Below are 23,312 nucleotides of genomic sequence, written 5' to 3'. Positions count from 1 at the left end.
TATGTGTCATTCTTTCCGAAAGAAAAAAAGCCTGAAAAAATGTGAATTGATATCAAATAAACTTAAGAGCTTCATTCAAGTAAAAAAAAAACATCTGCTTGTGTCGAGAAAAGCTGTGTAAGCCTTATTATCAAGCATCACACTTCCCGTCTCTTTGAGGAGAAACACATTGAGAATGTAAATTATTACATGGAGAGGAAATCGATTCACTGGCTGGGCAGAAGTTCATTATTTTTATATTTTTCTTTACTTTTGGCTCCATTAAAATTAGCTTCGAATGCTGCAATGTTGCGGGACGAGAGCGGAGAACACAGCGAAAGCATCTGAATTGTAAATGTTGTGTATGATAACACGTGACGCACATGAATCACGACCCCTTGCAGATCACAGTTTTGATAGACACCAGTATGCAACAAATGGAGACAGTGCTTCGGTACGATTTGTAAACTCACAAGGAATGGGTGTAAATCACATTGTTTATGTACATAAATTATGAACGGAAGAAAAACACTCGTCAAGCCCTTGGGATTTTGTAAAAGGGTATATATTTTGTAATTTCAGCATTGTTACAGTATATCATCCTACAGTATATTAGACTTATTGTATTATGCTGGACTGACCATGTAGAATATTTGGGGGTAATGGGGTATTTATTTATTTATTCATTGATGGTATTTATTTATTCATTTTAATGAGAACAAAAAAAGTATTTTATGTCCATATAGCCCCTGAAAAGAAACACAGAATGCTGTCATTTATATCAAAGATACATTTTTGTTTGATGTGTCAATGGAGCTTGAGCTTATTTATCTTGTGTTTTCTATGTTGTGATCGATGTACACTACTCTCACAAAGGCCTGTCAAACTGTTATATCTGTTGAATTAGTGAGTTGCAACATTACCTGTTGTGCAGCTTCTGAGTAGTAGACTTGAATATATTTCAGGGGGAAAAAAAATCACAAAAAACAGTTCCCGAGCCACCAGAAGAAGAACATTTGCTCGTCTAAGTGACTATTGATTATTTCCACTTTTTTTCCACCTCCACAAGGGTTTTTCATTGGTCTTGATATCCTTCATCTTTAATAAAGCATCAGTGATGACACTAACACATGCATTTACTAGATTATCTCATATTTCCTAAAGGTTCTTTCCTTTTGTATTCAATGGTGGACCTGTTGTGTTTCCGAAGCTGCCGCTCACAGTAGTAGTCTAAACCTGTCTTCAGTGTGCACATACTCTTATCGCTCACATCTTTAGGGACGTACGTGTGTCAATAGCGACGTAGACTGGTCATCATCAGTGTTCTGTAGTTTAAAGAAGTGTAGAAGAGTGATTACATCCTATAAAGTGCCAAACTGACACACACATGCAATAGAGAATATCAAACTAAAATATCATTTGTGAATCCACTTTTACTGCCTTGAAGAAGAGACATATGCGAATAGCGAAGGTTCTCTTGAAGGAAATGTTATACAGTGGAAGTTGGACACACCGATGTTCCCTGTTTTTTATGTTTATGCTTTTTTCTGTTTGTTTTTTCATATGGTACAGAACCAATTATTCAACTGTAGACCAGTCCAATAAAATCAAATTGTTGTATCAGGGTGAAGAGGGAGACATCTCCGATTCAGACTGTTTCTGACTTTATCAGTACGCTGGGTTTGTAAATAACCGAGCATGTCTTGTGTTTGAACAGTGGTGCAGAAAAACATACTTTATGGTATTTTATTTTTTTCCATGATGATAAAAGCTTGTTTATTATTTAATTCTGATTTATTTTTTGTGCACTCTACTGTAAATGCAGATCTATAAAGGTGTACGGGAGATACTGTTTATATTCAGTAGTGTGCATGTTGGGTATGTTTTTCAGAATTGGGACGAACTCAAGCAGTGTTTCATCCGGTCTCAGTCCTTCGCCTGCACTGACATGGACTTTTACGACAATGTAATTATTTTTGACAGAGTGATTTTATTTATTTTGAGACCCACAAATGACACATATATGTGAACAGCACATGTAGATATTTTCTATTGTTATGTATTTTGTCAAACTGCAGAAAAAAAACAAAATATTGCGCACTGGAATTACAGGGCTCTGTTAAAGGTATCCGAGAACAAACTGAATTTCATATGATCCTCATACATACATTATGTTAGTTGTTTGCCATCTATGTATATTTGAGTATTGTATAATAGGGGCACTGATCAATTCTGTTAGGGTCTGCATAATATACTATAAATGTACTGGAAAAACATCCTTTTCATAAGGAAATTGCACATAGCTGTGGAATTTTACAATAAAATGGTTGCATTTATCAGTGTGCATAGGTTCATCATTATTAATTTATTACTTGTACTAATGTTAATAGTTGTTTTGGTCAAAATCATTCTTAAAATCACAGAAGCACTGTCAGCAAAACCTCATTAAAGTATCAGTGATATATTTCTATCAATGTTTGAGCAGCATTTTACGTTGTTTTACTGGTCAAGGTGGAATTAGATCGACTTTTTACGCACAGTTAGTTGAGTCCAGTGGCTCTCAGCGTGGCCTAAAACAGTTACTTCAGTGAAGTCATGTAATAAGTTTAGAGGGGATATGTCTCTTTGGTGAAACTGATAACATTTCATAGACATCTGAAATGTGACAAGAGGCCCCAAGATACTGCTTTTTGTGTATGAGGATCACAAGCCAAAAAGGCTAGAAACCACTGGTTTGTTTTTTAACAGTGCAGTGTATTTCTTAAGCTCATCTATGTATGATTATATACAATCAGAGTGTGTACAGCAAGTAGTAACTATAGCTTTCCAAATCAATATATCGAAGTAACAAGTATTATTCCGTAGAATGGGAACGCTCAAGTGAAGTAAAAGTACCTCAACACTGTATCTCAGTACAATACTAGAGTAAATGTTCCTCTCCACCACTTTTTTGACAACTTGTCAGGAGCTCGGGTAACTTGGCAGCAGACAGCTCCTGCACAATTAGACTACCAATATCAAAGTTTGCGAGAGAAACCACCTTTTTATGAAAACTTTACCACTGCTGTTTTGGCTAATGGAAAAAAAAAAAAAGTGGCAGACAGCATTAAAATTACCTGTCAAGAGTCCAGCACTGCAGTGTTCCAGTATGATGGAAATGAGAGGCTGGTGTTAATAGAAGATAGACTGAAAAAGGATAGAAATCCAGATACTGATAGAAGGCTATATATGCTGTAATGGCAGAGTTACCACCACACTATAGTAATAAATCACTTAATTTGGATGTGATCAGTGCATTAAATGTGTGTTATCTGAGGTTTTCAGCCTAAAAGATATGGTACAAAGGGGCATGTCACACCTTCTCTTGGGTTCAGAAGTCGTTATCAGCCCATTATATGTCCATTTGCATATCCAGTGTTATGAAACGGCTGTCGTTATCAGGCCATTGAATGTTGCGGTTGCAAATCCAATGTCGTGAAACGATTGCTGTTTTGTTAGGTTTTGATTTGTTAAGGTTAGGTGCAAAAACTACGTATTTACATTTCGTAAAATATATCATGATAAGTCAGTTAAAAACAACTGTCTCTGGTTAACTCAAGTCAAAGCTGACTTTTGGCTTTACACTGGACACTGCTCCAACTCTAGTGGGTGAAAGTCCTGTGTTTGTTTGACCCATTCACCTCACCTCCCTCCATACCACCCACCTGGGACTTTCTTGGTCTTCATACTATGTCACCTGAATTCCTCCTTTGCTCATAATTATTAAAGCCAAGAAAGTGTGCCACTTAACAATAACTGTAACAGCCATTTAATAGATAATGGCCATCTGAATCTGAAACACTGGGTGTAGCAGCACCCTTCAAATCCATATCTATGATACTGACTCCCTAAAGACAAACAATTGCTGATATACTAAAAAGAAATCAATGCATAGCCTATATTACTATTCAGATTTATGTATGAGAAAACACTATTGGTGGTGTAAGAAAAGTGGTAAATTATATGGTTTTTCAAGGCCCCACTACTGCCAGAACAGCATGATGTTTCCAATAAACTAATTAATTTGATCCGGTCAGGTAAAACATAATATATGGAATAGATGCTAGGATTTGTGAAAATAGCCGCTTAGAGTTCACACTGAAACCAGCTACATGGCCGCTCACAGACTTCATATTTAAACTTACTGTCAAGGAAAGAGTTGTTGAACAAGCTGTATTTAAAGTAGATACATTATCCAGCTTCACTGTCATTTGATAAACTGACAAGAGGTCACTTTAATTATATGTTAGAAATTACAACTGACATGTTGAGACTTTTTAATAGCTACGTCTGCAACCTGCCCGGAAAGGATTGATCCCGCCTTCCTCTGCGTCAGTTAGCCAAATTTACACTTCAGCACCTGTCAATCATTTTGACGAGCTGTTGACTGTGAAACTGTATCTTTTTCTGAGGCTGAGGTAACTAACATACCTTCAGCAAGTTGCAAGGAAGCGGATGGTGGATGTTACATGTGTTGGAATATCGTTTATTACGCCTACAGTGCAATAATGAGGCTCGTGTGTGCTTTTGCAGCATAATTGCATGCATGTGACACTGAGTGATCTGATATGCAAGTAAACAAAGGTCGTTTGAGTACTAACCTGCTTTTAGGGTAACAGCCCAGGACATTAGATTAGGCCTGACTTGACTCTACCAGGAGCGTGTTTTCATTTAATAGGACAGTTTTTATGTAAGAATAGCACGGCCTGTTCTAGTCCCGTCCAGTGACTCTCTTCCTTCCAGGAAAGTGCACTTGAAACAGAGCAGCAGTTGGCTGATGGACCCCTGTGCTGGCACCTCTCCCTCCACTGGGCAGTGTGGCAGCTGCAAAGGACAGCCATGTGAATCGCTCTGATTATTACACAACCGTCTGCAATGTACCACAGCACCCTGCCGTCACAGCTAGCCCTTTCATCAGCTGAGGTACAGGCTCTTCAGCGAGTACCGAGCTGGGAGTGCAGGGAGTCCTGCATGAATAATGCAGCCTGCACATGGCTCACTTTTTAGAACTTCACCCTTATGCTTTCATCACTGTGTGCATGATGAGATATCCAGAATATGAATATACCAACTGCTTTGAGAAATAATAATCATAATAACAGTCAAAAGCACTATTTTCTAAGAATTGCTGACAAATATCAATCAAGATGTTTGCTTATAAAATGGTTAAACAGGAAAATCAGTTGTTTTCTGAAAATACTTCACAGTCCAAACGCGTAATTCATTCGTTTGAGAAAAAACTGAGATAATAGACAATATCATCTTGATAATTCAAAAAGAAGAGCACATTTTGTTCATGAAAACCTTTCTCAGAATTCTGAGATTATAACTGAACGAAAAACACCACAAATGGACAAATATGTAGAAATGTTTTTTTTCTCAAGTGAGTGCATTACACTTGTGATGACTGATTTTTAAAAATTACAATATTCTATACCTTCAAAAAAATGACATGAAAAGATTAAAACCAACAATGAACTGATCCTTTTACCAAGTACTGACTGTGTATCCTGACTAGCTTATTCTTCTTCTTCTTTGATATACTGTAGATTTTTGTTCAAGAAAACCTATCAAACCACATCGATCACTGGGAAACGTCCTTTAATCACTGAGTCAGTCCCACCATCCTGCTGCCATGTCTTGCCCACAAAATGTGTATAAATTAAATTAAATTAAATTCCCCTTCAAACTTGCATAAGGAACAGTATATGATAACCAACAGCAACATTTGTCACATAGATTAATGATAACTCGCAAAAAGTACTTACAACTTGACTTTCCAACTTGCAGAAGCACACAGAATAAACCCAGCAACACTGTGATCTTGCTAATTACTGCAGCCATTTAATTGCTGTTTCTGACAGTATGTATTTAAAGCATCATTCCCTCACACTGTATTTCAAACTGATTACAGCAAAGCAAGTAAAATACTATATGAGAACATGTGACAAGTAAGGATGACATGTTATTAACCTACGGCGCAGGGTCGATACGGAGATCAAAGTGACATTTCAGCCATGTGACAAAACACGGATGAAGGGACTCGAGAGGCATATGGGAAATTAAAAGACGAGTTCAAGTAAAGGGATAAATATAGTTCAGCAGGCTAACTGTCACATAGCATATGTCTGGCTGTACAAGTGCATTTGAAAATTTACCTTTAAGCCCCTTTAAAGGTTTAATGTGTAGGATTTAGCGGCATCTAGCTGTGAGGCTGCAGACTGCAACCAAGTGAAGCTTCCCCTCTGCACCAAGCATGTAGGAGAACTATGGTGGCTGACACAAAAATGTGAATGGCCCAGTGTAGAGCCAGTGTTTGGTTTGTCCATTCTGGGCTACTGTAGAAAGAAAATGGTGGTGGACTTTGGGGACGAGGACCTGCTACTTATGTAGATAGGGACAGCTGATTCTAAGGTAACGATTCTCCTGTCCCATTTCTACCCCTTAAATCTTCCACTTGGTATTGAGTGCCCTCATTTGCGAGATAACCCTTGATGAGGGAAGTGAGAAATATTAGGGTAGAGATCTTTCCCTAAGAAATGGGACACCACTTCATGCAAGTCGGCGTGGCAGACGTGCAGGCATACATCACGCGTAGTAGCGACGCAATGACAATGCCGGCTGCAGCGCTTGTGTTGTGGCGTGTACTATGTTTATGTCCTGCTGAAAACAGGAGGCGCCTACGACGTCTTCTAGTTCTGATCGATTTTGTTCAAGTAAGTTGATTTGTTTAAATATTTTGACGCTGTGTTCAACCGAGTTGCTGATGAGTTCACGCTAGCCCAACCATCTGTTGTTGTTTGTATAGCCTACATTCCGATCGTACAGTAATAAATTGTTTTCCAAAAGTTCCGGAAGTTACTGACTTTGCAAGGTGTTCTGGGAAATTTCATCTTCCACTTTGTTGAAAGTGTGGGTCGGGGCTCCCTTGGAATCTAGGGCAGTTTTTAGGTGTTGGAAACCACTTCCACTACCTCAGTTCTGTTTTGGGACACCACTAGCCTAAACGTGAACGTGCACAAAGAAAAGAAAATTTAGTTATGACGTTTTATATTCCATTTCTGCCAATATATCCTTCTGAATCCTACACACAGGGCCTTTAATAAACCTACTTTAAAGTGCAATCAACAACATCTCATTAGTCATCACCATTGATTCCTTGACACATATCATAAAAACATTAACCACAAAGACATTTGATTTGCATACTGCCTATGATGGTGACCTCTTTTTAAAATGTCTGAAAAGTCGTGATACTGAAGACACCACCCTTACATCAATATACCACAGACTTCATTAGAGATGGCATTTAGTGACTTTTGAACTGTTCAATCAATGATGAACGTTGTAAAATGTCAGCCATAAAATAATTTGACCTTTCACATTCATTTCGACTGTGCCCCCCCGCCCTCTGTGTTAGCACTGAGGGCTGGTGGGTGTGACCGCCAGTGCCCATGTATGTAATTCTAGGGCTTCTGATGTTCCCGCTCTTGTTTGTGACATGTATTTAACGGTGCGTGCATGTTTCTGCCTGATTTTCTGAACCCCTCATTAACAGCTCAAGTGTAATCTGCTTGGGCTCCGTAACAGTGCGAGTGGGGTAACAGAGGGATGGTTGCATAACTTCCTCCTTTAGCCAAGACATTGTATAAACAGGGATTAATTACCAGGGTTTACTGTCAAGATACTCCAATCCACATCATCAACACTTGATTGTGGATGAATAGGATCCTAAACGCACCAGTAGTACTACGGCAGACACACACACATACACACTTTCATTATGTTTTGTAATTTCTGACACTAATGAATGAAATAAAACATTCATTTTATTTATTTACCTCTGAAGTCCCACACTGATGGATTTCTCATTGAAAAAGGTGGACCTTAACAAACCACTGCGAAACAGCTGTCCCACAGTGAAGTCCCACGTCTCATATCTCCAACTTAAAAGGCCAAAGAGGACAAACTGGTAGACTCAAGTTAAGTAAAAGACAAATGAAAAAAGATTGGATTTTTTTTTTCTTCACTTTGGTAATTAGCAGACTTTAATGCCTGTAGAGACCTCTGACATTCATGCTTTCTAAATTCACACCCAGCTTCACTCCTTACAACTGCAGCTGTCTGCACCCTCCTCCACTGCAGCACTTATTCTGCTGGGGTTTCTTACAGTGATTACAGCTCCAAATAATGTATATATTTATATATAATCAAAGAGGAATTTAACATTTTTGGCACGTCCTAATAACGTTGCAATAAATGTAGTTATTTCAGTTTATAAATGTATGGGTCAGGTGAGCTTGAGGCCTCAATCCAGAACTTTCTGCCCGATCAAAAAATAGCAATGGTGGGTGAGAGTTTTATTGGTAAAAAGTTCTCCTCATTGTTGGTGATATGTGGTGGAGATGAAATTAATCAACGAGGTGACATTGTCAACCAGACATAATAGGGCTGGGCGATATGTCACGTGGATATATCACGATTAACTGAACATTCTACCTCGATTACGATTAATGAACAATTTTGTTTTTGCTTTTTGCTTTCATAGATCACTGACAAGGTTTGTACTTTAAATTACTCAACTATTAAATACTTTTTCTAATGAAAGAATGCATACCTTATCTTTGTGGTTTTAAAATAACTGAAGGAAAAAACACATAGATGAACCATTTATGATTTTTTTTTTAATATTTCGTGGTTGAAATCAAAGCACACATTGCTTGAAATGAAAACGTCTTGTGAAAAGGTCACATTTTAGTTTTAATGTAAAAAGTAAGCTCCCTAAAAAATAACTTTTCTGGCAAACAAATAAATCATTTTAAATATTGCCATGTCAAAATTAGAAAATAACTCACATCTCTTCAAAAATGTCACATTTTAGTTTTTAAGTAAAAATCAAGTTCTCTAAAACAGTATTTAAAAAAAATAACTTGCATCTCTTGCAAACAAAATACATTTTAGATATTGCCATGTCAAAAGTAGAAAATAACTTGCATCACTTGCTTTTTACAACATGAGTTGTCCATGTTTGGCACCGCAGTTTGGTAAAAAATATTTTCACAATAACACTGTGTCTACTGTTGAGGGTTTTAACGAGGTGTTTAAACCCACTGTGCCCCACTGTAGCTATGGGAGCCATATCCTTTGCAATGCAGTAGGAAATGGTGACAGTTATTTCTTTCCATTTTCTTGAATCTTTTCCATATCGTGTAGTCTTTGTAAATGTTTGTGCTATCAGGAGCTACTACTGTTCATATTCGGTAATGTGATTGTGATCCAAGTGCTGAAACAGATTGGTGGTATGACCTTTGGTCGCTTAAATGGTTTTTCCACAGTGTTTACATATTATTTTCTATCTGTTCTGGGCATCTGTGGTACTGCACTGGAGTGGTTCATATCTTATCAGGCCGACAGAAGCATGAGTGTAAGCCTTGGAAACTCAGAATCCAGCTCTACTCCACTGCCGTATGGGGTTCCACAGGGGTCAATTTTAGGCCCCCTGCTTTTTTCTTTGTATTTACTGCCCCTGGGATCCATCCTGAGAAAGCATGGCATCTCTTTCCACTTTTATGCTGACGATAGTCAGATATATGTGCCACTAAAAAAAGAAAAATGTCTTCTCACTCACACCACTTCTGGCATGTCTTGAAGACATCAAAGACTGGATGGCCTTGAACTTTTTAAATTTTAATGAGAAAAAAACAGAAGTGATGGTGTTTGGTGCCAGTGGCCTTTTTTTAAATCTTTAAATGTTCTGGCCCCACCTTACCTCTCTGAGCTTCTTCATCCCTACACTCCTGCTCGGTGCCTCAGGTCAGCCGATCTGCTGCTCCTGGAGGTACAGAGGGCCAAACGGAAGCTCAGAGGGGACAGAGCTTTTTCTGATGCTGCTCCTAAATTGTGGAACGAGCTACCCCTCCACATTAGACAAACCTCCTCACTGTCCATTTTTAAAACTCGTCTAAAAACCCATTTTTTTCCCTTGGCTTTCAACTCCGCATGAGACTCTGCTTCTGTTAAAGTGTTTTATGGTTTGTTTTATTTATTGTTTTATTGTTTTTAAATTGTTTTAAAAACAATAAACAATTATTTTAGTATTTATTTCCTGTTAATTGTTTTATGTCCCTGTGTTGCTTTGTCTGTTTATGTACAGCACTTTGTTTCAGCCGTGGCTGTTTTAAAGGGCTATATAAATAAAGTTGAGTTGTTCAGCGTCATCTTCATCAAAGCCAAAATGTGCAATAGACACATAATTTTTGGCAAAAGCTACTCAAGTTGCTCAGTTGGCTCAGTGTTCATGTTCCCCTCCATGTTGCTTCCAGGTTACAGACTGGACTGAGTGGAGTCACGTGACTACACATGCATTAGTACGTTTTTAAGGGGACAGTACATGAACACACACAGTGGGGAAAGCATTAAAAGAATTTAAAAAAAAATTAAAATTTATTGACCGGTTTTGATTAGTTTTCTATCAATTGCCCAGCCCTAAGACATAATGTATGCTGGTATAATTAATAGGTAATAAATATTTGATCTTCTACTGTTATTAAACTGTTTGGTTAAGGTCAGAGAAATACTGAGATTGAATAGAAAAAAAAATAATTATGCTGCAAAGCTGTGCCCATGTACCATTTCAAAGTAATACTGTTATACTGTAACACTGATGCATCTTTCTGTACATTGATCATTTATATCATGGTAACCACTACCCTGCACTTTCTGTTCTACATGCACCTTTGTCAAATGTCTTTTTTTCTTTGAGATGAAAATTTCTGTCCTGCCCTGCAACTCTAACCTCACTTTTTGCTGAACCACATGCACAGAACATAAATCACTAATGCAGAATTGTTACATATGTGCAGACAGTAATTGACAGGAGGTTACAGGCAGACAAACCCAGAGCTATCTGAAGTGACATTTTGAAGCTTTGAGTAATTTGCCTGCAGTGATTTTATCTATTACTAAGCCGCTTAAATCCAGATTTGGTAAAGTGGGTGCAGGGAGGAGCTTGTGCGGAGCAGCAAGCCAATGGTAGGTACTGGTGCTGAATGTATAGTCATACTCTTAAATGCCATCTAGGTGTTCTGTTTCCAAAGAGAATCCCTGTTGTTTTAAAGCTACCAAAGCCCTTTATTCTTAGCTGCTGATTGGGCCTCTGGTGATACAGAGTAAAGACAAAACAAGCCATATCTGAAGAACTTGCCCCTTCAAGATGCCACTGAAATTATCTTAAGTGTACAGCGGCTACTGTTTTGTCAGAAGTGCATTACAGATATAATGTGTTTGAGAGAAAGAATTACCTTAGGTATCTGACTCTTTTTTCCCCATTTGCTGAACACAAATCTGACCAACATAAAAAAGTCTTGTACACTCTTCTTTTCAATGTAGGAGCTAAGATCTAGCACAGTATGACCTCTCTGAGCAATGTCTTTTTGTAGACAAGCTACATTTAACATGAAGTGAAAGCACCATAAACCACAGGCTTTATCAGCAACTTAAGTTCAATGACCCTTGATGCCTGGAGCTGCACACTCTAGGCTTCCTGTAGTTCTTCAGCAAAGTTACCCCTTTATATTAATTTGACTTTCTTGAAGTTCTTAAATGTGCTAGAAGTTGTATTATTTACAGATATATGTAAATTTAGATGAGAGAAAAAAATACAATATGAAGTGCCATTGTGAAGCACAAGCATTGTGAATATATTTTACTAAACTGCATTACATAAATTCCTGTACCAAATATGACTTGTATAAATAATCAATATTACATGTGTGTTCTACCATCAAAATAGTATATATAATATACAGTATATAGTTAGTATTATATATTTTAGGGCTTACCCCTAAAAGTTAGTCAGCCAGAAAGGTCATTAGTCGGCAAGATTCCATTGGTCACTTAGTCTCAGGAAAAAAAAAGCCAGTTACCTTGTCAAAATAAATCAAAACTGGACCATGTGGAAATATAATTTGAAAGGACAGACACAGGAAGAGGCACCGCTCAGCAGTCAGACAGGAGTCACGTTACAAACCAATCACAGCCGACAGATATCTTTCCCTTCTTCTGTAAATATTCAGTCTGATCAACAAAAGTTGATCATGTTAGTGCAGGGCTACCCAGAGCTTTACATCTGTCCCACGGTCGATAGGCCTACACACTTAAAAACAGCAGCTGGAAGAAGATCAGCTCTGCGCTCAGGATTTCAGGTAAACAAGTTATATGGTGCTTGTCAACCTCAGATGCAACCTGCCACTGTTCTCTTGAAAGCTGGCACAAAAAAGGCACAAGAGTAGCGCCCTGCATCCGACCTCACATTTTCCAGGCGGTTACGACCCCTAATTTCCAGGGATGGTACCTGTGGTTATTCCACAGGCTAGCTAATAACATGTCGGGCAGGAAATCCAAAGTGTGGGATCATTTTGAGAAGGTGAAGGACGAACCCAAGGTGATATGTAAACTCATCTTCATTGATCGACTACAAACATGACGTATCATCTGAAACATGGAAGTAGCTACATGCCCATTAGCCCACAGCGTCATTAACAGGTGGCTCGCTCAGTGTGTGACGTGCACTTGTAGATAAAATATAGGCCTATATTAATGAAGGTTCATTAGTACGGTTTTGTATTTCTCTGTAATGTAGCACAGTGTTAACAATGTTACTGATGCTATTCTTTCTCACACCTTCAACTCAAACCACCCTAAATATGTAATTTAATAATAAATTAATATTGTAAACATGCAGGTGACTAGTCGACTAATGGCCCTAAATGATGAATATTGGTCGACTAGGAAAATTCTTAATTAGAGACAGCCCTACTATATATGTATAAAATACTGTTGTATAAAAAAAACCCTTCATATTCTCTCTCTCATGTTCTCTCAGCCCCAAAAATGGCATCAGCAAGTGTTATTTTGTAGCAGAACATTTACACTTAAGGCACCAATAAAAAAAACACCCAATAGCTGAAAAACAAGGTCACGTACAGCCGGTCACCCACAGCTAAGGGGGTAAATCTCGGCTGATGCACCACCAGCACTTAGCCAAATGCAAGCAGCTCTTGCTTTGCAAATTTGACATTCTCAGCAGAATTTACATCCGCTTACAGCAAATATTTTTAATAAACTTCTTAAATAGATGCACAGAGAGATAAACACAACAGGACAGATCAGGAAAATGCATGTGATGATGTTACATCATTAATACATGGGCAGTTAGTGTGCAAAATCTTGCTGTGCTGCACCAAGAGGCACACTGGTACTTTGGAAGCCTAGAGCGTGAATCACATCTATTGTCTGGCCAAATTTTACTAATACCTTACTAGTTTCACTTTTTTAAGTAATTAATAACAATATGTTGTGGTGAATTTGACTAATTCTATCTGCACCACCAACAGGAGGCAGAAGGTCATGTCTTCTACCAATTTGCAATGGCTACTGTCATTTTTTGTCGGTATACTGGGGATATGTAGAAGTGGAAAAGTCTGGATGTGTTGTTGGGCTGAGCTTGGCACCCTGCAGGCAGCAACAGAGGTGAGAACAAGGACTGTACTGCATCCTGAGCAAAAATCTACCCAACTCCCACACCCTCTAAAGTTATCACCTTCATCGCTCTTCTCATCCCTCCAAGGCGCAACTTTCAGAATCACACTTTTGCCAGCAGTCATGAGACTATACATCTCCTCCCAAACAGCCTTAACAAAGTTAGAATGCGAGCAATAAACAGTATGTAGAAACCATTTCACATTTGTCTATATACAGTCCTAACGCTGTTTTCCAAAATGTAAACTTTCCAGCAAGTGACATCCAAAAGCCTTCCCTACAGCAGACATCTATCTTTCTATGTATCACCACTCGATCCATTTTTACTCTACATTTCTTTGCTGTACCCTGTTGCTATTTGCTGATGCAGTTGAGCTAGTTTCCCCTCAGGGATCATTAAACATTCATCGTATCTGAAGTATGAGGTGGAGGTCGAGTTGTTAAGTTGTTAGTTTGGCTGAAGTCTTTGCAGTCTCACATATAGCATGAAATAAGGTCGCTTTGGGTCTCAGCTCTGTCAAGGAAGCCTCAGGTGTTGCTCTTGACACTGGAAAACACTGGGGAGCAAGAAGCAGGGAAACATGCACATTTATTTTAGATGATACCATATAGATGAATGGTTGGCTGGCCTTGACCAACTTCAAATAGGATATTGTGGCATTCATACATGTTTATCTTCATCGCTGAGATAGCAGCAACTCAGTGGCAGGTGCAGGTTGGTTTAGTTGATTTAAGCTCTCATGACAAAACTGGAGGCAGATCTCATTTTGATATCAAGTCACTAAGGCTGCACAATTTCAGGAAAATATGTGATTGCAAATTTTCTGACTAAATGCAATTTGAATTGTGATTACTGCTGTGAAATAAGACCTGTATTAGGTCAAGCATATCGTACCATATAATCATGATATTCAAAAGTGGTGTTATGTTTATTGTTTAGCTGGATTTATACTTGTATGTCAGCTCTATGCAGGGCCTACACCGTAGCCTACGCACATGGTCTACGCTGTTGTGAGCATTTATACTTGTGTGGTGGTGTGCCTGTGTCACTCTGCAGTCACACCTACAAACACTAGTCGGCGGAAGAGGTTTCTATGAAGTGCTGTAAAGTTTAGTTGATTCAAAACACGCCCAAAACACACATTAAACATGGCTTAATAGAGACAATTTCAAACACAAGTACACAAATCTGCTTCACTATAACTCACAGCATTCACAGACAAAGCACTTGCCTTTTGCTGGACAAATTTTCCCCACAAATACAACATGCTAATGTTTTTAGCACAAGCCTATTGCATTTTACATTGTATAAATTAGCCTAGCGGCTACCAGGCTTTTCCTCCACTCATATGAAGCCAGGCACAACAGCAACATTTAACAAAGGTAATGCTACAAAATTCTGCTACATAACAGCTGACAAGTAAGGATAGACCAATACATCGGCCGGCCGATATATCGGGCCGATATTTGAGTTTTTTACTTGTATCGGCATCGGCCAATACGCGCGTGGGTTCGCGGATTTATTTTTCCCTGGCACTTTTTTCATTTGAAAGTATGTGGTTAAGTTGAACAAAGCTGTTGAATCCTACTGTGTACAGTAGTTGTTGTTTAATTTATGCTTCAGCTTAAATATTTGTTTATTTTATAAAGACATTACTGGAAGATTTAAGAGCACTGAACTCTTTTTTTTTAATTGAATGTATAATAATAATAATAATAATAATAATAATATTCTACTTGTTCTACCTCAACTTTCCATCTTGTTTTAGTATTTTTTACTGTTCAATAAATGTTTCTTATTTTAAACTTGAGACCTATAATATTTGTTATCATTGTGTCATTTTTTTGATGTAAATTGAGGGAGCAAAAGCAGTATCGGCCCCAAATATCGACTCAAGAAAATCGGCAGTCCATAATCGGTCATCGGCTAAGGGTGATGGAAAAAATCGGTATCGGCATCGGCCCTAAAAAATCCATATCGGTCTATCCCTACTGACAAGGTTCACTGACAAAACAACTGTCTTATACTAAACACGTCCGAACAAGTATAACATGCTAATTATTAGCACAAACCTATGGCATTTTACATTGCATAAATTTGCCTAGCAACTAGTGGACTTTCAGGCAGTCGGGAACAGCACTGATGCAGAAGTATAAATCCTGCATTAGCAGCAACTGTACATACTGTGGCTGCTGGAACCTTAGCAGACTGACAGGATAAGTGTCTTCATAATTCAGAGCTTTTCAGGTGTTTCAGCTTTAAAAGAATATGGAGTGCTTAAAAGTTTAACAGCCGAAGATTCAGACTGCCACTGTGACATCACATACGTAACAACTTTGACTTTAGGTTTGACATGGAACACGATCCTCAGCCCAGTGTTTGTTTGACCTGTTAACCACCCCAACCGCCTCCATATGTGGACTTTGTAGCTCTTAATGCTACATTACCTCGCCTCCTCCTTTGCTCCTGTCATATGAGGGAAAACAGCCTGCAGTGCACAGGTCAAATGATCACAGCCTAGTGGCTTATAATTATGTGGGTTATGTTCAAATTGTGGTGCATCACTTTTCATAGGTAAAAATACTAACTGTGAATGAGAACAGCCTGTGTACTAGAGAGAAGGACCCAATACTGTGTTGGTGTGAGTGATGTTTCATTGAAACCATCTTTGGCCAAGTCTAAATTGTAAAGACACCAACAAGAGCTTCATTTTGTAGTTGGGAACATTTATAAGCTACTGCGACAAATGTTTGCATAGCCAGCAGAAACTGATGGTTGATGAAAAATTCTTTCATGTTTTGCAGCTGCTTCAGATATCCTTAATTGGCCAAATAAAATTGTGGCTCTATAATTTGAAAAATGCAATTTCTATCTTCAAAGTACTAGTTTATTTAGTATTATTAGCATTTGAGCTAGCATTACTAACATGGCCTCCCATTCGCCAGTCAAAATATGCTGGATTTTTGTACACGGCACATGTGGTGAGTCCGTGGCACTGCTGACAAGACAGGAAGCCACCGTAGACTGTAAAAATAATGGATGTAGCTACCCTGACATCACCCATTGGTTTGTGGATGCCTGTTTTGAAGCCTCAAGTTCAGCATTTCAGCCATTGCCTTCTTGGTTTTTGGAGCCAGAAGTGACCACTATTTGGGTGAGAGGATGACGCTGTGAAGGAGTGAGGAGTGACTGAGCCTGAGAAGCCAAGAAGAGTACTACTTCGAGGTCACACTTCGTTCATCTGCACGCATCGCAGTAACACAGACCTTGTTGAAAATCAGCAAAGTATCCCTTAAAATTCCATTAAATTAGGGTGCCCCAGGAATGAATCATAAAACCTGGAAATGAATTAGCATTTTTGCTCTCTCAGTTCCCTAGTCTTGAAGCCAATAGGTTTTTTTGAATAGGTTTTTGATTAGATGACTAAAATAAGATCTGAGATTAACACATGATTATGAGACTTCCACGTTTTGTTCTACATCACAAAATACATCATTAAATACCCGACTCGTGAATTCTGCTAACAAGTGGCTAAATGAGACTACAGCACATCAGGCCAAACATGGCTTTAAAGCCTTGGTATTGTGGCAACATTAAGTCATGCAACAATGGTGTAGTTTGTTTATAGGCATAAAAGTGGTGTTTGTTCATGAGGTTTATCTTGCTGAACAAAATTGTAAGCATCATAAACGTTTGTTTGCCACAGTTTATTTTCTCCAATAATCCAAAATCCAATGGAAAGATCCCATTAGCTTTTTGACGAGAAAACCAGGGCGATGCCAAGTTCCACATCAGCCTACAGAAAAACGTCATCGCTGGAACACTCTATAATGTGACATCAACAAAGTGACTTGTATTGTCTTATGAATAAAAAAAAGCTTTGTGGTAAAACAGGCACATCAGAACTAATGAGAACAACTGGCAAGAATCATTCAAGACGTTCATTTAAAAAATACCACACATATTAAAGAAGTTTTAAAGCAGCAATATGACCTACAACAGTCCTGCCAGAAGTCATTAATGCCTTTCCTCACTTTCAAAAGATTAGCAGCAATGTACTGGGAAACTAAAATTCATTCAACTTCTTTTGTAGTGAATAATCCCACTTTCCTACTACCCCTCACAGCCACATGGACCCAGCACAGCTACTCTGTTCCTTTTTAGCATGCTGGCCCTGCAGGGAGAGAAAGCTGCAGGTGTAGAGATGTTTAAATCTCTAATCTCTCACAGTGACTGACTTTTTCAGTGTGACTAAATCTGTGAAATTAGAACACTCTGTTGCTTTGGGTTACTCTGCAGATAAGAGTACAGTCTGGCTTATGTTGATTAAAACAGCCTAGAAAAGTTTAGTGACATTCCTTATTTAGAAACTACTTTGCATCCCCTATTAAAAAATGTTTTATAGCCATGATAAAAGATTTAAGAGTTTTCGCTGTGATTCCAAATTATCCACACTTTCCTTGGAGCGCAGACACATTAGCTCCCAGTCTCCCTGTGGGGCAGCCACCTGTTCTGGGGTTTCATTTCACAAACTGTAGACTCTCTGGACTTGCAGGTATCCTCACATTTTGTTTTCCTGTGCTGCAGCATCATGTTATTGTGCCCTTATTATTTATGTCTCATTGATATTTATGAGTAATAAAATAAGACTGAGCAAAACATGAGGTCCAGGCACCTCGCAACACTGTCTGCTCAGCGTGGAGTGACTACCTGACAAAGCCTGATAAGTCAAGCCAATACCATTACCAGGCCTGTTTCACACTTAAGTTTGGAGATGAACTGCGGCAATGAGCTTTGACAGGATTGATGATGCATGAAGACAGGAGTGACATGATGTCATCCCGCCCTACTGGGACATATATTGTTGGAGGGTCAAATGTGTGACAGTGAAACATTTGAGAGGTGTTTATATATCCTACCATTGACACACACACAATACAAATGTAAAATGTGCTGTTCACAGATACAATAAGGAGCATGGTGCACTGACCCTAACCATTTTCACCTTCTAGGATTTGCAGTTGCTTGAATGGTCTTTTCTGTGAATGTAGCAGTTTCTTTAGGTCAACTCAACTTACATCCAATTTAACAATCTGAATCACCAAACAAGGTTGAAATAGCTAACTGTAAACTCATTTACGGCAAGCAAGCATGGATGGATTCCGCCCTTTCTCACTCCCAACTCATCAAATACCACCACTTTGTCAGTGATGACGGCTTTAGACGTGGATGCACAGTTGCATCCTTTGTGTTGGTATGATACACACCAGGCACGTCAGTTTAAGAGGCAACATGCAACAACTCAACTTGGCAAATGCACTTCAGCAGTGGGTGTTGACTTGAGACATGAGCAGTATGATGCACATCCTTGGTAGCAGCAGTTTGTAAAGTCCCAGCCAACTACTGTAATATAAAGAGCGAGAAATTCTGAATAAGGTGGGTGGCAGGGAAGGTGGATAGGTGCTGCAGTTAACTTCCTGTATCAATGCTGAGCCAAACCATGAGGTTTTTATTCTAAAATGAACCATGTGCTTTTGTTGCCTGAGCTTAACCACGGAATTTTCTTGCCTAAACCTAAGAAAATAAACTTAAAAACAAGTAGTTTTATCTCTGTTGTAAGTTCATTTCGAAGATCTGAAGAATTTTGAAGAGACACAATGCATGTATCAAGCGTACATTTCCACGCCAACCCTGAGCATCCAAAACTGATGCAGGAGGGTACTTGCGTATCATATTTTGGCCTGTAGCTCCACTGACAAAGCCGCGAGTTGGGATAAGAACACGTTGGTAGATTATGAGAATATGGGGTCATGGGTACAGTCATGCAAAAGGCCCCATTACCTCTTCTCAATTAGTAAGACACAACGATTTTTTAGTTGTTTGGTCTTTTTTTTGTTTTTGGGTTGCGTGTCCGGGGTCTGCCTATTGGTCCGACAGCGCATTGGTCCGACAGCCCATTGTTCCGACCATATTAAACCCATTGTTCCGAAGTCCCGTTGTTGCGACCATATTAAACTCATTGTTCCGAAGTCCCGTTGTTCCAAAATCATCATGATGCCCTGTGGTTAAGGTCTGGTTAGGTTTAGGCACAAAAACCACTTGGTTAGGGTCAGGAAAAGATCATGGTGTGGGTTAAAATGAAAAAGAAAGTGGCAAACACATAAGCCGTGAGCCTGCTCCGCCTCAAGTCTTTCCCAGCTGACCCAGAGCCGGCGCACCATCAAGGCAGAAATACGCGAGAGCTCCCCACACAACTCGGACCCCAGAGTTAATAACAGGAGGTTATGGTGTTTCATTCTCTCCTCTCTATGACACTTGTATCTTGACCAGTAGCCTACTTTTGTTGCGTTGCTGATCCTCTATGGTACACAAATACAGTATAGCCTAGTATAATCACATATCGGAACAACGGGACGTCGGACTAATGAGAGGTCGGAACAGTGAGAGGTCGGAACAATGCTACGGCACCGTGTGTCCTCGTAGTCGTCACACATCTCTGTGTGGTTTTGTGTCATTTCTGTGTCTCTGTGTCATTTTATGTCTCCTTGTAATTGCCTTCCTTCTCTTTGAGGTCATTTTGAACCTGTTTTTTGTTGCTTTACGTCTTTTTATAGTCATTCTATATCTCTACGTACTTATGTTGAATATCTCTGTAGTTGATTTGCCTCTCTTTTTAGTCATTTTGTGTCTCTTTGTGATTGTTTTGACCTTTAGAAATTCCTTGTGAGTCTCTTTGTGTCTCTTTGCAGCTGTTTTGTGTCTCTTTGTAATTGCTTTTCTTCATTTTATAGTCATTTTGAATCTGTTTTCTATTGCTTTTCGTCTCTTCGTATTCACTTTATATCTGTGTATTTACGCTGAATATGTTTGTATTTGTTTTGTCTCTCTTTGTAGTCATTTTGTGCCTCTTTGTGATTGTTTTCACCTTTGCAAAGTCATTGTGAGTCTCTTTGTGTCTCTTTGCAGCTGTTTTGTGTCTCTTAGTAGTTGGTTCATGTTTCTCTGAGGTCATTTTGAGGCTCTTCCTGGTCGGCACATATTAACTTGAGTGACATTTTGCGAATGAAGGCCAGGATGGCCTCTGACACCTTGGGCCCATGGGCCTGTGCCTGGTAGGGCCCGTTCGGTAATCCATCTTTGCACGCAAGTGCTCTGTACAAGGAGTGGGGCTGACTGATGATGCACTCTCGTGCCTTCAGCCCACTACCCCTAGAAACTGCATCCATAATGGAAAATTCTGGCCCTCATACTTTGCACTGAATGCCAATGATGAAACCTTGATGAAGTGTTTCAGTTTCTGACCCTTCTAAAGACTTAATTACCCCTCCAAAGCTTCGCAGGAGCAGGGGAGTATCAGAGCAGTGGATACATGTATTGACATGACACACAGTCTTGCCCGTAAGCTTCACTTTTCATCAAATGAGTTTTCAGCCATCTTGACAACAGGTTCATTTGTCTTTTTTTTCTTTTCTTTTCCATTCGCTGCCATCCAGTGGCAAACATATGGGCCCTAATTCAGACTGAGTCAGATAAATACTACACATACTCATACCATCTGCAAATGCAGTGACACAATCATATGGACACCTTCAAAAACACACAAATGCAAAATAAGCCCCAGAGCGTATGCAAATATAAACACTGGCATGTTGTGAGAATGAAACATGATGTGACAGGAGGGGCATTAAAGATATGTTTATACCCTGCCACATACACATCAGCAAAACACACACACACACACACAGTCTACTGCTTGTTTTACAGTACCTTCGGCAGCTGTCTTTTCTTATCTATCAACTGAGTGGAGAAGCTGATCTGTCAGGTCTACACTTGGCTCAGGCGATGGTCACACAAAGGACTGTCAGGTTTTTTTGGAGCACTATCCAAATGCTCTAAGTTTTGGTTTGTTTAGAGTTTCACTTCATCAGGCATTCATCAAATGGTGGGGAAAACTGTTTTGGTGCTAAAGTTATTTTAGAAACAGCTTGTTTACATCATTTAAGATCCCAAAATATGAACCAATGAGCACTGTTTTAGCTGTAGGCGAGTCAGGGTTTCAAGTAATGGGAAATCAGTGCAGTTAGACTTCACAGAAGAGCAAGAGATAAATCAGTTGCCTACATGAGGAGCCATTCAGTTTGACATGTTGTGCTTTCTTCCTGTATAAGACAACTGCAATGCATATTCAATTTTTAGAATTTTCAAAGACAATGGATTATGTCCTGACAATCAAGTTTCTAAAAGTCTAAATTATTGGTGTGTATGCACATTCACACCTGTACCTAAATGTGTGTGCGTGTGCATTAGACGGCTGGTGGAGCACACTTCTCGACCACACTGCCCTTGACACTACCTCTCTGCACGTGACCGCCCCTGCCCGGGCTCCCTCAGGCGATGTCGCTCCAGCGTCAGACCTGTCTAGTCGAGAAAACTGGATCTCTCTCTCCCCACAGGGCTGAAGGCCCATGGTTGTGTGCCTTAGACATCTCCTCCACTGGCTGTCCACTCCCCCCAGGTCACAGTGACTCACCGAAGCACACAGCTGAGTCACTCCCATAGGGGGAACACAGACAAGACACAGGCACAAACATACTTCAAAACTACATTACATATGTGTTTTGTAAATGTATTTTGAGAAATATTTTGAGAGAGAGGTAGAGGTACGAGGTACGGACAGAAATGTATGTATATCACATTCCCTCAGCCAGGGAACCAGACGAACAAACTCCTGTTTAATTTGATGTGGCAGATACGTCTGGCCCTTCCTTTTCAGAGAGATTTCCAGTCGACCCTGCCCTGTTTGGGCCAATCACAACCGTTTATCTAATATGGGGTGGGTATGAGATGATGACTACCAACTTGCAAAGCCTTTGCACTTACACAAATAAGTGATGACATAATTTTTAGACCACACACCCTTGCACCAGGGACACTAAAGAGGAGTAAAGAGGATGCTGTTTGTTGTCGAAAACAACCAAGATGGCTGCAGCTGATGTGGAACTTTCTGTTGAAGTATAATTCTCAAATTCTGATGGGAAAAATGGCAACACCCATTCACTGACATACTGAAGCCACACCATCCCACCTCATCTCTGCATGCTGTAGTCTGTTTACATGTGTTCATTGCTCAGTGCTGTGTCACGTTCCATTGCTCTGATTGGTTATTGGTCCATCCAATTGCATCCATATTTTACTGTTATGTATTTTATTTGCACTAATCATTTTATTGTTAAGCACCTTGTAACCTTGTTTTGAAAGGTGCTCTACAAATAAATTATTATTATTATTATTATTATAGGCATTTTAATCTAACAACCCTTGGAAATCGAAAATGAGGAGAGAGGTTTCAAACTAAAGTGGGATTTATACTTCTGCGTCGAATCGACAGAGTACCTCGGGCATAGGTTCTGTGTCGACGCAGAGCCTATGTCATACCCTACACCATAGCCTGATGCATGCATTTCCAGAAATGTAACTACATGTTGCGGCGATGCAGACCTCCCGTCCATTTTTGTAAGCTGAAACCATTTCCCTCAGTGGAAACAAAGCTTTTATTTACTCTTATTTCACAGATAAGTTAGCTTATTGTATTTGTTTGGAAAACGTTAGTATAAGACAGTTCGTGAGTTGCAATGGAGCCAAATTTTGTAACGTAGCCTTTGTCAAATGTTGATATTGTCCCCGCTTTCATATGAGTAGAGATAATGTCTGCTAGCCACTAAGCTAACTTATACAATGTAAAATGCCATAGCCT

This window comes from Epinephelus lanceolatus, chromosome 11 (assembly GCF_041903045.1).
Source record: "Epinephelus lanceolatus isolate andai-2023 chromosome 11, ASM4190304v1, whole genome shotgun sequence".
Lineage (NCBI taxonomy): Eukaryota > Metazoa > Chordata > Actinopteri > Perciformes > Serranidae > Epinephelus > Epinephelus lanceolatus.
This window is presented reverse-complemented; position numbering follows the sequence as displayed.